The sequence below is a fragment of the Engystomops pustulosus genome, chromosome 2 (genome assembly GCF_040894005.1).
Source record: "Engystomops pustulosus chromosome 2, aEngPut4.maternal, whole genome shotgun sequence".
Lineage (NCBI taxonomy): Eukaryota > Metazoa > Chordata > Amphibia > Anura > Leptodactylidae > Engystomops > Engystomops pustulosus.
Window position 1 is genome coordinate 257,354,885 of NC_092412.1, and position 12,513 is coordinate 257,367,397.

A 12,513-nucleotide genomic window follows, 5' to 3' on the forward strand; every position below is an offset into this window, starting at 1 on the left:
CAGGTCCTCATCATGGCCAGCAGGTCCAGGTCCTCATCATGCCCAGCAGGTTCAGGTCCTCATCATGGCCAGCAGGTCCAGGTCCTCATCATGCCCAGCAGGTTCAGTTCCTCATCATGCCCAGCAGGTTCAGTTCCTCATCATGGCCAGCAGGTCCAGGTCCTCATCATGGCCAGCAGGTCCAGGTCCTCATCATGGCCAGCAGGTCCAGGTCCTCATCATGGCCAGCAGGTCCAGGTCCTTATCATGGCCAGCAGGTCCAGGTCCTCATCATGCCCAGCAGGTTCAGGTCCTCATCATGCCCAGCAGGTCCAGGTCCTCATCATGGCCAGCATGTCCAGGTCCTCACCATGGCCAGCAGGTCCAGGTCCTCATCATGGCCAGCAGGTCCAGGTCCTCATCATGGCCAGCAGGTGCAGGTCCTCATCATGCCCAGCAGGTCCAGGTCCTCATCATGGCCAGCAGGTCCAGGTCCTCATCATGGCCAGCAGGTCCAGGTCCTCATCATGGCCAGCAGGTCCAGGTCCTCATCATGGCCAGCAGGTCCAGGTCCTCCTTTCTGACAGTCTCCTCTTCTTGTTGGTCTCATTTTTATGAAAAGTTCTTCAGAACAAAACTAATAAGGAATTTTGGCCAGCGCTGATCTCCCCCGTCCTGGGTTTGTTACAATGTATCAGCACAACAGTTATACATTCAGACTGGTTACTATTGTATCCACTTCTTTGTTCAGGAAATTGTTTGTGTTATTTTCATAAAAAAATTGTGAAAACAATATGGCGCCGCCTCGCACAGCGACAAAATCACAGACATTAAAAAGCCATTTATTCCTGCAATGGCGTCTCCGGTGCATGTCGTACACCTCTCTGTATGCAAAACGCTGCGCCCCTCACAAAGGGGAACAATACAAATATATGATCATTTAACTCCTTCTCTCCCAGTGCAGACTGGAGGCCCCCAACTATACAGCTACTAGATGTACCTGATACTTATAAGAGATGCATCAGGGGGAAGAGGAGGCAGTCACATCCGGGCCACAGTGAGGGGCCAAAACCTCTGCAAGACCCCAGTAATAAATGGGGCATGATAGGTGGGGGGAAGCACATCTGTTTATGTTGTTAGTAGCAGCAGGACGGTGAAATATGGATTTATATTCCAGGTTTGTAGCTTTGTCAACTGCACTGGGGATATGTCCTTACACTGCTTTACTGTTAACTCTGTGCACTGATCTTCTCAATAGCCACTAGCAACTGCTCTGAGTAAAAGCTGTATCAAGCTTCTAGTTGAATATTAAAGTACCAACTCAGAGCATGAGACAGTGACACAGATTAGTGCACTGAAAAAAGAGCACAGAAGTGTGAGGACATGCATTCAAGTGGACATGTACAATCTGGGAATATTAAACCAAGTTTTGATGACATTATAGGTGAACAGTATTATAGCCACAAGGCTCCTAGTGGTCAATTGCTCGAAATAATGGAAATATATTGATGCAAGATATTTGTAGAGGTTTCTCTAGTGAGAACATCTTGGACTGGTCTCAGATCCTTAGAGGGTCAGTGCGGGAATATAAGACAGCTGATCCCTGTCCCTGGTGCTTATGGCAATACACAGGTATTATAAATGGTGAGAAGCCAAACTACAGATTTTGCACCAGTTTCCAGGAGCTTCATTGATGTGTCCACTTTTTCTTAGATGAAATTTTTTTAAATCTCCAAATTTTCATGAAATCAGTTCCACACAATACTGCAACATGGTAACACAACCTGTGACAGGCTGCAGTGCACATCACAACCACTAGGTGGCGGCACAGAGACAATTAGAGGACATCACTGTGTGATACAATGTTGCAGTATCAGGTTGTCTGGAAAAGCCGCTCATCATGTTGTAGTATGTAGCAGGTTCAGCTGAGAGGAGGGTAAAGAAGGACAAATCTCTACACCTCTGTGTCCTGGGAAGGTATCAGGGGTAATTAGGGGGTGCACAGTTTGGACCTCCCTTGGTCTACACCGGGCTCCATTGTGCGGCTGATGAAGTTTTCATGCAGAGTTAATCATTAATTACATTCACAGAGAAAAAACAAACATTTACAGACAATGTAACAATGGCCCCGAGGCACCATGGGGCCGATCCTGCCAAGCTCCTCCCGAGATAGACACAGATACGCCCTGCGGGTCTATACGGCTCTATCTACCCTGCCACATGCAGCAAATACAACCCCAGCACAGAAGACACAGGAAAGTGGCTGAATAATGGGAACGTTATCGCTACGAAACGCTGATAACCCTTCGAGGGCTGGAAGGAACCGGAGGGCATCTCTGTAATTAACAGACGGAGCTTCTTGGCAAACCTGCCCAGAACTGTGCATGTGATGATGGAGAGGGAGCCAAAAACCTGCCGGGGCGCATTGTCTCCCTAAATTGTGGCTGCTATATTAACACTTTCATATATGAATCATAGTAGATAATAAAGGGTCACTCAAAGGGTTAATAGGACGTATTCTTTTTTTACAGTTTTATACAGTGAACCTCTGTTAATAAACTTATATGCAGCCAGCTCCCCCTAGTGGCCGCCTCAAGAAGGCAGAGTTTCAGAATTACCCATTCAATATAATATTGGTCATCACAGAGATGATTCTCTCTCGCTTGACCAGGACAGAGCTGCTAACTCTTCCCTCACTGTTTTTGCTATTATTGCTATATACCCCCCCCCATAATAAATATATACAATCCCCCAATAATAACTATATACAGACCTAGATAAAATACTGAAATTGTTCTCACCTTCCATCGTTCCCACGATGCGCGCCGTCCTCATCCTCCCTCGCGATGTCGGGTGGATGTAAACAAAGATGGCGGCACCCTGCTACAGGCCGCCCCGTGAGTCGCGTCACGGTGACGTCACGCGCGCCGCCATCTTTATTTACATTCGATGGTCTATGGCAGAGCAGGGAACTTATTGTTCCCTCGCTCTGCCATAGACTAAAACACATCGGCAGGATTCGGCCTGCGGCCCGAGGAGCCCAGCGCCAAATACATTGTTGGCGATTCGGGCAGTCATGCGACCGCCCGAATCGCCCCAATTTGGTGGGGGCCCTTTTAAAAGGTGAAGTGGTGGGGGCCCCGGGGCACGCGCCCCAGGAGCCCCCCCCTATGATCCGGTCGTGGGTATAATACTGGATATAAAATTTTACTGAGGACAGAAGCTTCTTCCCTCTTCCGTCTTTATCCTGATATATTTAATCCCCATTTTCTGTTCCCTGTGTTGTCTATGATATGAATGTTATTCCATGAGGCTCCTCTGTCGTCCTTGCTGAGTCTCCAATCAAATTTACAGTCTGGAATCGTCTTCTAAGTATCTTCTCCCTTAATTTCATATCACATTATTGTTTTCGCTGAGGTATTTAATGGAATAAGGTGCCATTTAGATTTGGATGTGAGGCTCCGGCTATGGAGAGGTCCGGGCAATCAGATTCTCTTATTCCAATTAGATGGAAGTGGCTGCTAAGTGCCCGGGGCTGGGGACAGACTCTGCGCCTCCGACATGTAGCAGAGCTGATTGTGTTATTTAACCCTCTGGGGCTGCATGTTATGAAGACTATTGTTACCTTTTGGCTTTAGATAACGCAATGAAGGGACCAGCGATCCTGATATTTAGGGACCACGTCATGAATAGGACTGAAAAGTCATTGAATAGATGTTGATTTGCTCCAATCTGTTTCCGGGCAGCTGCATCCAATATAGTCTGATTTAGAATTGAGAGATTCAAAGCGAATATTCAGAGACATAACTTTATAAATATATTGAGTTCTGCCATGTGACATACACAGCTCTGCTACATGCTGCTAGTAATATAGTGGGGAGGGTTCACCTTTAGTCCATTGTAGCGGTTTCTGCTTTTCTATATCTATGATGGAGTCCAGTTGTCTTCCTGTCCCATGTAAAGTTAATAACACATGAAACATTCCAGCTCTGCTACATCTGTATAGTAATGCACTCCATATAAATGTGGTAAATGACATACTGAGCTCTGCTACATCTGTAGGTAATATAGTGGTGACACATTGCCGGCTAAATTACAAGCTGTGGCCGATGACAATCTCTTCGCTGCTGCATCTGTGTAACGGGGGGAAAAAAATCGGATCATAAATGAAACCGACATCATGTGAGACAATCACAGGAGCAATGCACATAAAATCCAGTCCTGAGAGCAGGAGGTTCAGGAGATGGAGTAAGTTACTAATTCTAATCTGCTGAACCAGATGTAACATCTCAGGACCCCCACAGGTCCATAACTCTGGGCAGGGCAAGGGTCCAAGTTTGAGGGGTCAGAAGAGATCACCTTACACAGCTCAGATTCATATAAGGGGTCAGACGTTAGTATACAGCCCATTTAAGTAAAATTAGTAAAATTGTCCTACGAGTTGTTTTCCCATAATAAATAACGATACACCGCACCCCTTTAAAACCCCACACCTTTTATAATGGTTTCCCCCTTTGTGTCCCCCCTCATCCTCATAGACTGTGAGCTCTTGTGTCACCCCCTCATCCTCATAGACTGTAAGCTCTTGTGTCACCCCCTCATCCTCAGAGACTGTAAGCTCTTGTGTCCTCCCCTCATCCTCATAGACTGTAAGCTCTTGTGTCACCCCCTCATCCTCATAGACTGTGAGCTCTTGTGTCACCCCCTCATCCTCAGAGACTGTAAGATCTTGTGCCCCCCCTCATCCTCATAGACTGTAAGCTCTTGTGTCACCCCCTCATCCTCATAGACTGTAAGCTCTTGTGTCACCCCCTCATCCTTATAGACTGTAAGCTCTTGTGTCACCCCCTCATCCTCATATACTGTAAGCTCTTGTGTCCTCCCTCATCCTCATAGACTGTAAGCTCTTGTGTCACCCCCTCATCCTCATATACTGTAAGCTCTTGTGTCCTCCCTCATCCTCATAGACTGTAAGCTCTTGTGTCCCACCTCATCCTCATAGACTGTAAGCCCCTGTGTCCTCCCCTCATCCTCATAGACTGTAAGCTCTTGTGTTCCCCCCTCATCCTCATAGACTGTAAGCTGTTGTGTCACCCCTCATCCTCATAGACTGTAAGCTCTTGTGTCACCCCCTCATCCTCATAGACTGTAAGCTCTTGTGTCACCCTCTCATCCTCATAGACTATAAGCTCTTGTGTCACCCCCTCATCCTCATAGACTGTAAGCTCTTGTGTCACCCCCTCATCCTCATATACTGTAAGCTCTTGTGTCCTCCCTCATCCTCATAGACTGTAAGCTCTTGTGTCCCACCTCATCCTCATAGACTGTAAGCCGCTGTGTCCTCCCCTCATCCTCATAGACTGTAAGCTCTTGTGTTCCCCCCTCATCCTCATAGACTGTAAGCTCTTGTGTCACCCCTCATCCTCATAGACTGTAAGCTCTTGTGTCACCCCCTCATCCTCATAGACTGTAAGCTCTTGTGTCACCCACTCATCCTCATAGACTGTAAGCTCTTGTGTCACCTCCTCATCCTCATAGACTGTAAGCTCTTGTGTCAGCCCCTCATCCTCATAGACTGTAAGCTCTTGTGTCACCCCTCATCCTCATAGACTGTAAGCTCTTGTGTCACCCCCTCATCCTCATAGACTGTAAGCTCTTGTGTCACCCCCTCATCCTCATAGACTGTAAGCTCTTGTGTCACCCCCTCATCCTCATAGACTGTAAGCTCTTGTGTCCCTCCTCATCCTCATAGACTGTAAGCTCTTGTATCACCCCCTCATCCTCATAGACTGTAAGCTCTTGTGTCCTCCTCATCCTCATAGACTGTAAGCTCTTGTGTCACCCCCTCATCCTCATAGACTGTAAGCTCTTGTGTCCCCCTCATCCTCATAGACTGTAAGCTCTTGTGTCACCCCCTCATCCTCATAGACTGTAAGCTCTTGTGTCCCCCCTCATCCTCATAGACTGTAAGCTCCTGTGTCACCCCCTCATCCTCATAGACTGTAAGCTCTTGTGTCACCCCCTCATCCTCATAGACTGTAAGCTCTTGTGTCACCCCTCATCCTCATAGACTGTAAGCTCTTGTGTCCTCCCCCTCATCCTCATAGACTGTAAGCTCTTGTGTCCTCCCCTCATCCTCATAGACTGTAAGCTCTTGTGTCCCCCTCATCCTCATAGATTGTAAGTTCTTGTGTCCCCCCTCATCTTTATAGACTGTAAGCTCTTGTGTCACCCCCTCATCCTCATAGACTGTAAGCTCTTGTGTCACCTCCTCATCCTCATAGTCTGTAAGCTCTTGTGTCCTCCCCTCATCCTCATAGACTGTAAGCTCTTGTGTCACCCCCTCATCCTCATAGACTGTAAGCTCTTGTGTCACCTCCTCATCCTCATAGACTGTAAGCTCTTGTGTCACCCCCTCATCCTCATAGACTGTAAGCTCTTGTGTCACCCCCTCATCCTCATAGACTGTAAGCTCTTGTGTCACCCCCTCATCCTCATAGACGGTAAGCTCTCGTGTCACCCACTCATCCTCATAGTCTGTAAGCTCTTGTGTCCTCCCCTCATCCTCATAGTCTGTAAGCTCTTGTGTCCTCCCCTCATACTCATAGACTGTAAGCTCTTGTGTCCTCCCCTCACCCTCATAGACTGTAAGCTCTTGTGTCACCCCCTCATCCTCATAGACTGTAAGCTCTTGTGATCAGGGCCCTCCCTCCTATTGTTCCATATGACTGTTATTCCTCTGTAATGTAATATTATATGTGTCCCCTATGATCTGTAAAGCTACGGAATATGGCGCTATATAAATATTTATTATTATTATTATTATGTGAGTGCGCAGGACCCCCGGTAATATCTCTGCCTTATAAATAACTGAGGGAGATGATATTCCATTGTTATCGCTGCGGCTATTTACTCCTCCGGGCGGCTGCACCTTAATTACCTGCTTATACATCGCAGCATGAAATTCTCCAATCTTAATTGAATTGTAATCTATTGCTGGAGAACACATCACAGAAGCTTCCATGAATATGGAGACCACCCCCCCTTGTCTTGTGTCCCCCCGACCACCACCCCCCGGAAATTCCCTGCCCCGGATTACACGGCCCCTCGTCCTACTTTCCTGCCTGCGGGGAAATCAAAAATCTACAAGTATGAAATTGCCTATTTAAAAGCAAACATGGCCCTTTAATTAAAAGGTCAGTCCATGAGCGAGCGACGGACCCCCCCTCCTCTCCAGGGGCTCCGGGGGGACACAGGATTTAGTGGGATCCTTCTGTATTGCAGGTAATTCTCATTAAGTGACGACAACGATTCCATGTTCTAGTTAATCACAAACAAACACATAAAAGGATACAATGTATCCGATAACAAAGTGCCAGGAGGGGCCCACCCACCACCTGACATTTACAGATTTGGGGTCTCTTTTGAAGTGGATTGAGCCCCCATACACCCATATAATATATAACATTCCCTTAATATTAGGTACATAATGCTAACATGTGATGCCATAGGTTATATGAATATAACATTGTATACGGTGCTGCACAGATCTGCCATACAGTACTCACATAATACTCCCAAACAGGGCCTAAAGGGAATCTACTATGAGAATCCGGATAACCAGGGACATTACTCATAGATCCGGGCACCGGGACTGTGGGATCTTCTTATATTTGTTATTAATGGCCTCCTTCATTCTAATATCAACTTTTATAATTATGCTAATGAGTCAAAAGAGCTCTGGGGCTAACAATGTGAAGGAGCACTTCCCCCACCCACTGTGTGAGATTATATCAGGCAAACGGAGGGGGAGACAGTGTAATAGCATGTGAAGCTGCAACATGGACAACAGACCCTGAAGCCCTGCTGCCTCATTAGCATAATTATAAAAGTTGATTTTAGAAGGAAGGAGGCCATGGATAACATAAAAGATACCCCAGTCCCGGTGCCTGGATCTATGAGTAATGTCCCTGGTTATCAGGATGGATTTTCCTGGTAAATTTGCTTCAAATAATTATAAGAAAGTCCTTAAAGGGAACCTGTCATTAAGCAGTATGTTATCAAGCAGATGATCAGCTTCTAGATGATGTTTCTGTCATGGCCTGATGTGGTGGCATCATCCAGAAAATCAACTTTGAAGTGAGATGTAAGTTGGTTTTATGAAGTCAAGGAGGCGGAGAGTTTGACACTGAAGTCAAGCTCTCCTTTCCACAGAACGCCCCCTTCACTGTAATTGATGATCCAGTGTCCCATGACATCATTGATCTGATATCCTCTAGTCCGGCACATGATGTCAACCACGTGGGAGGAGGTGTTCAGAGGCAGGAGAGCTTGACTTCAGTATTAAACTCTCCGCCTCCTTGACTTTATACAACAAACGTACATCTCACTCCAAAGTTTATTTTCTGGGTGCCATTAAAGAAACATGATTTAGCAGCTGCTTAGCTTCTTGACAACAAACTAGTAAAAGTTTATTAGGACAATTTCTGATGACAGGTTCCCTTTAATGATATCACCATACTGTGCTCTAAAAAAACCACCATAAAATGGTCAAATAACACCACAGTGCCAAATAATGCCTGCACAATGTGCCCAAAAAATCCTACCATCAGTGCTCATATTATATCTTTTTACAGTAAAATGAAATAATACCACTATACAGTGCTCAAATAATATCACCATACACTGTATACTAGACTGAAGTGCTTCACCAGGAGGAACTCAAATACTGTTACTCTGCAGAGCTCAAGTAATACCACCATACAGAGCTCATATAATTCTGCCATATAGTGCCCAAGTAATACCACCATACAGTGCTCATATAATTCTGCCATATAGTGCTCAAGTAATTCCACCATACAGTGCTCATATTATTCCGCCATATAGTGATCAAGTAATTCCACCATACAGTGCTCATATTATTCCGCCATATAGTGATCAAGTAATACCACCATACAGTGCTCATATTATTCCGCCATATAGTGATCAAGTAATACCACCATACAGTGCTCATATTATTCCGCCATATAGTGATCAAGTAATACCACCATACAGTGCTCATATTATTCTGCCATATAGTGATCAAGTAATTCCACCATACAGTGCTCATATTATTCCGCCATATAGTGATCAAGTAATACCACCATACAGTGCTCATATTATTCCGCCATATAGTGATCAAGTAATACCACCATACAGTGCTCATATTATTCCGCCATATAGTGATCAAGTAATACCACCATACAGTGCTCATATTATTCTGCCATATAGTGCTCAATTAATACCACCATACAATGCTCATCATATTCCACAATATAGTGGTCGAATAATACCACCATACAGTGCTCACATTATTCCGCCATATAGTGATCAAGTAATACCACCATACAGTGCTCACATTATTCTGCCATATAGTGATCAAGTAATACCACCATACAGTGCTATAATAATACTACATGTACTATCACCTGCTTCAATACCACCATAAAGAGCTGAAATAACATTAGCTCACAGTGTTCCTAAAAAGCCTCATATAATAGCATCAAACTGTGCTCAGACAAGACCAGCACAGAATACCGCCATACTGCTCCAATATTACCGCCCTATAGCGGCTCAACAAACCATGCTAAATGAATACTCCCACACAGTGGCCGTATGAAACCATTATTCAAAGCCTATAGAGTGTGGTGCTCTTATAAATACCCCCATAGTGTGTCCAAATAAAAATAATACTTTCGTGCATTGCTCATGTAATACCACCATACAGTACTAAAATAATACCGCTATAGAGCACTAAAATAATACCATCATACAGTGCTAAAATAATACTGCTATAGAGCACTCTATATAATACCACCATGCAGTGCAAAAATAATACAGCTAAAGAGCACTCAAATAATACTGCCATACAGTGCTAAAATAATACCGCTATAGAGCACTCTATATAATACCACCATATAGTGCTAAAATAATACCGCTATAGAGCACTAAAATAATACCATCATACAGTGCTAAAATAATACTGCTATAGAGCACTCTATATAATACCACCATATAGTGCTAAAATAATACTGCTATAGAGCACTCTATATAATACCACCAAACAGTGCTAAAATAATACCGCTATAGAGCACTCTATACAATACCACCATACAGTGCTAAAATAATACCGCTATAGAGCACTAAAATAATACCGCTATAGAGCACTAAAATAATACCACCATACAGTGCTAAAATAATACCGCTATAGAGCACTAAAATAATACTGCCATACTGTGCTCAAAGCACATAGTAACCATCCAGAAGCTGATTTGTGCTGAATTTGTGCACCATATGTGCAGTAAGGTGACCGCATGTGGTGCACCTTGTGGGGATGAAGGGGGCAAAGGGATTTGCCCCTTAGAGAGACTGGTCACATGACTGGTGCCGCCCTGGGCCAAGATCCTGGTGAAATCTCTGCTACAGAATCTCCTCCCTTCACCCTCAGCCGCTACAATGTTGCATAAATTCACAAAAATGAAACATTTTCTCAACTTGTATCGAATGTGTTCATCTTAACGGGTTACTATTAACCCGTTGCTGCCCGGCCCCTATGATGGAGGGTCACATGACCTCCGTGCATCGGCCCAGAGCTGCAATGTACTGAAAATCCTAATATTGTTCTCCTCTCCAGCCAGAAATAAATGTGTATAAAGCGCTTGGAGCGGGGGAGGGGCGGCGGACGCTTCATTACCCCCTGAGTGCAGTCTCCGCGCTATTGAAGAGGCCGCAGTAACAGACTCGCTACGTCAATACCTCGGGCTCCCGGGGGCCGACATTGAATTTCTATTGATCAGCTGCACAAATATTATTCCGAGCTCTTGAATCACATTTCGTGGCGAGTGATACAAATTGTATAAATTGTTGGAGATTCACTGGCGCGGAGTCGTGATATCGAGCGGTCGGGTCCTGTAAGTATCTTGTGTCCTGCGCCCCCCCCCGCGCTTCTCCCCTCCCCCCATGTCCTGCTATTGAGGGCAACAATCAGTAACATTATCTTCCAAATGTCAGAAACCACTTCTGTTCATAGCACACAATAAATAATACCGCCACATACTGTACCAACCCAGAGGTGCAGAACCTCCCACTGTCACACATAGCACCACATGGCCGATAAATAATACCGCCACATAATCTACAGAAACACCAACCCAGAGGTACAGAACCTCCCACTGTCACACATAGCACCACATGCAGGATAAATAATACCGCCACATAATCTACAGAAACACCAACCCAGAGGTACAGAACCTCCTACTGTCACACATAGCACCACATGCAGGATAAATAATACCGCCACATAATCTACAGAAACACCAACCCAGAGGTACAGAACCTCCTACTGTCACACATAGCACCACATGTAGGATAAATAATACCGCCACATACTGTACAGAAACACCATACATACACACATGCATACTTACTTACACACATACATACATACACACATACATACATAGACACATACATACACACACACATACGTACACACACACACACACACACATACATACATACACACATACATACATACACACATACATACATACACACATACATACATACGTACATACACACATACATACATACACACATACATACATACACACATACATACACACATGCATACATACATACACACATTCACACACACATACATATACAAATATATACATACACACATACATAGATACATACACACACATACACACATAAAGACATAGATACTTACATATATACACACACCCACACGCACATACATACACACATACATACATTCACACACACATACATGCATACACAAATATATACATACACACATAAACAAATACAAACAAACATACATACACACATAGATACATACACACATACATACACACATAGATACATACACAAATACATACATAAACACATAGATACATACACACATACATACATACACACATAGATACATACACACATAGATACATACACACATAGATACATACACACATACATACACACATAGATACATACACACATACATACACACATAGATACATACACACATACATACACACATAGATACATACACAAATACATACATACACACATAGATACATACACACATAGATACATGCACACATAGATACATGCACACATAGATACATGCACACATAGATACATACACACATACATACACACATAGATACATACACAAATACATACATACACACATAGATACATACACACATAGATACATGCACACATAGATACATGCACACATAGATACATGCACACATAGATACATGCACACATAGATACAGGATGACCAGGATGTGAGATGGGAGCAGATGAGGATTGTGGGACTATTCCTGGGTGTAGAGTCAGTTCTTCATATCATCTTTGCGCTCCCCTGAATGCTGGAGTTATCGGCTCCGGGGACTTTGGGTTTTTTTTTTTGCTTGTAAGAGATAAAATAAGAAACTTAAAGGCCACAAAGTAATTGTATAA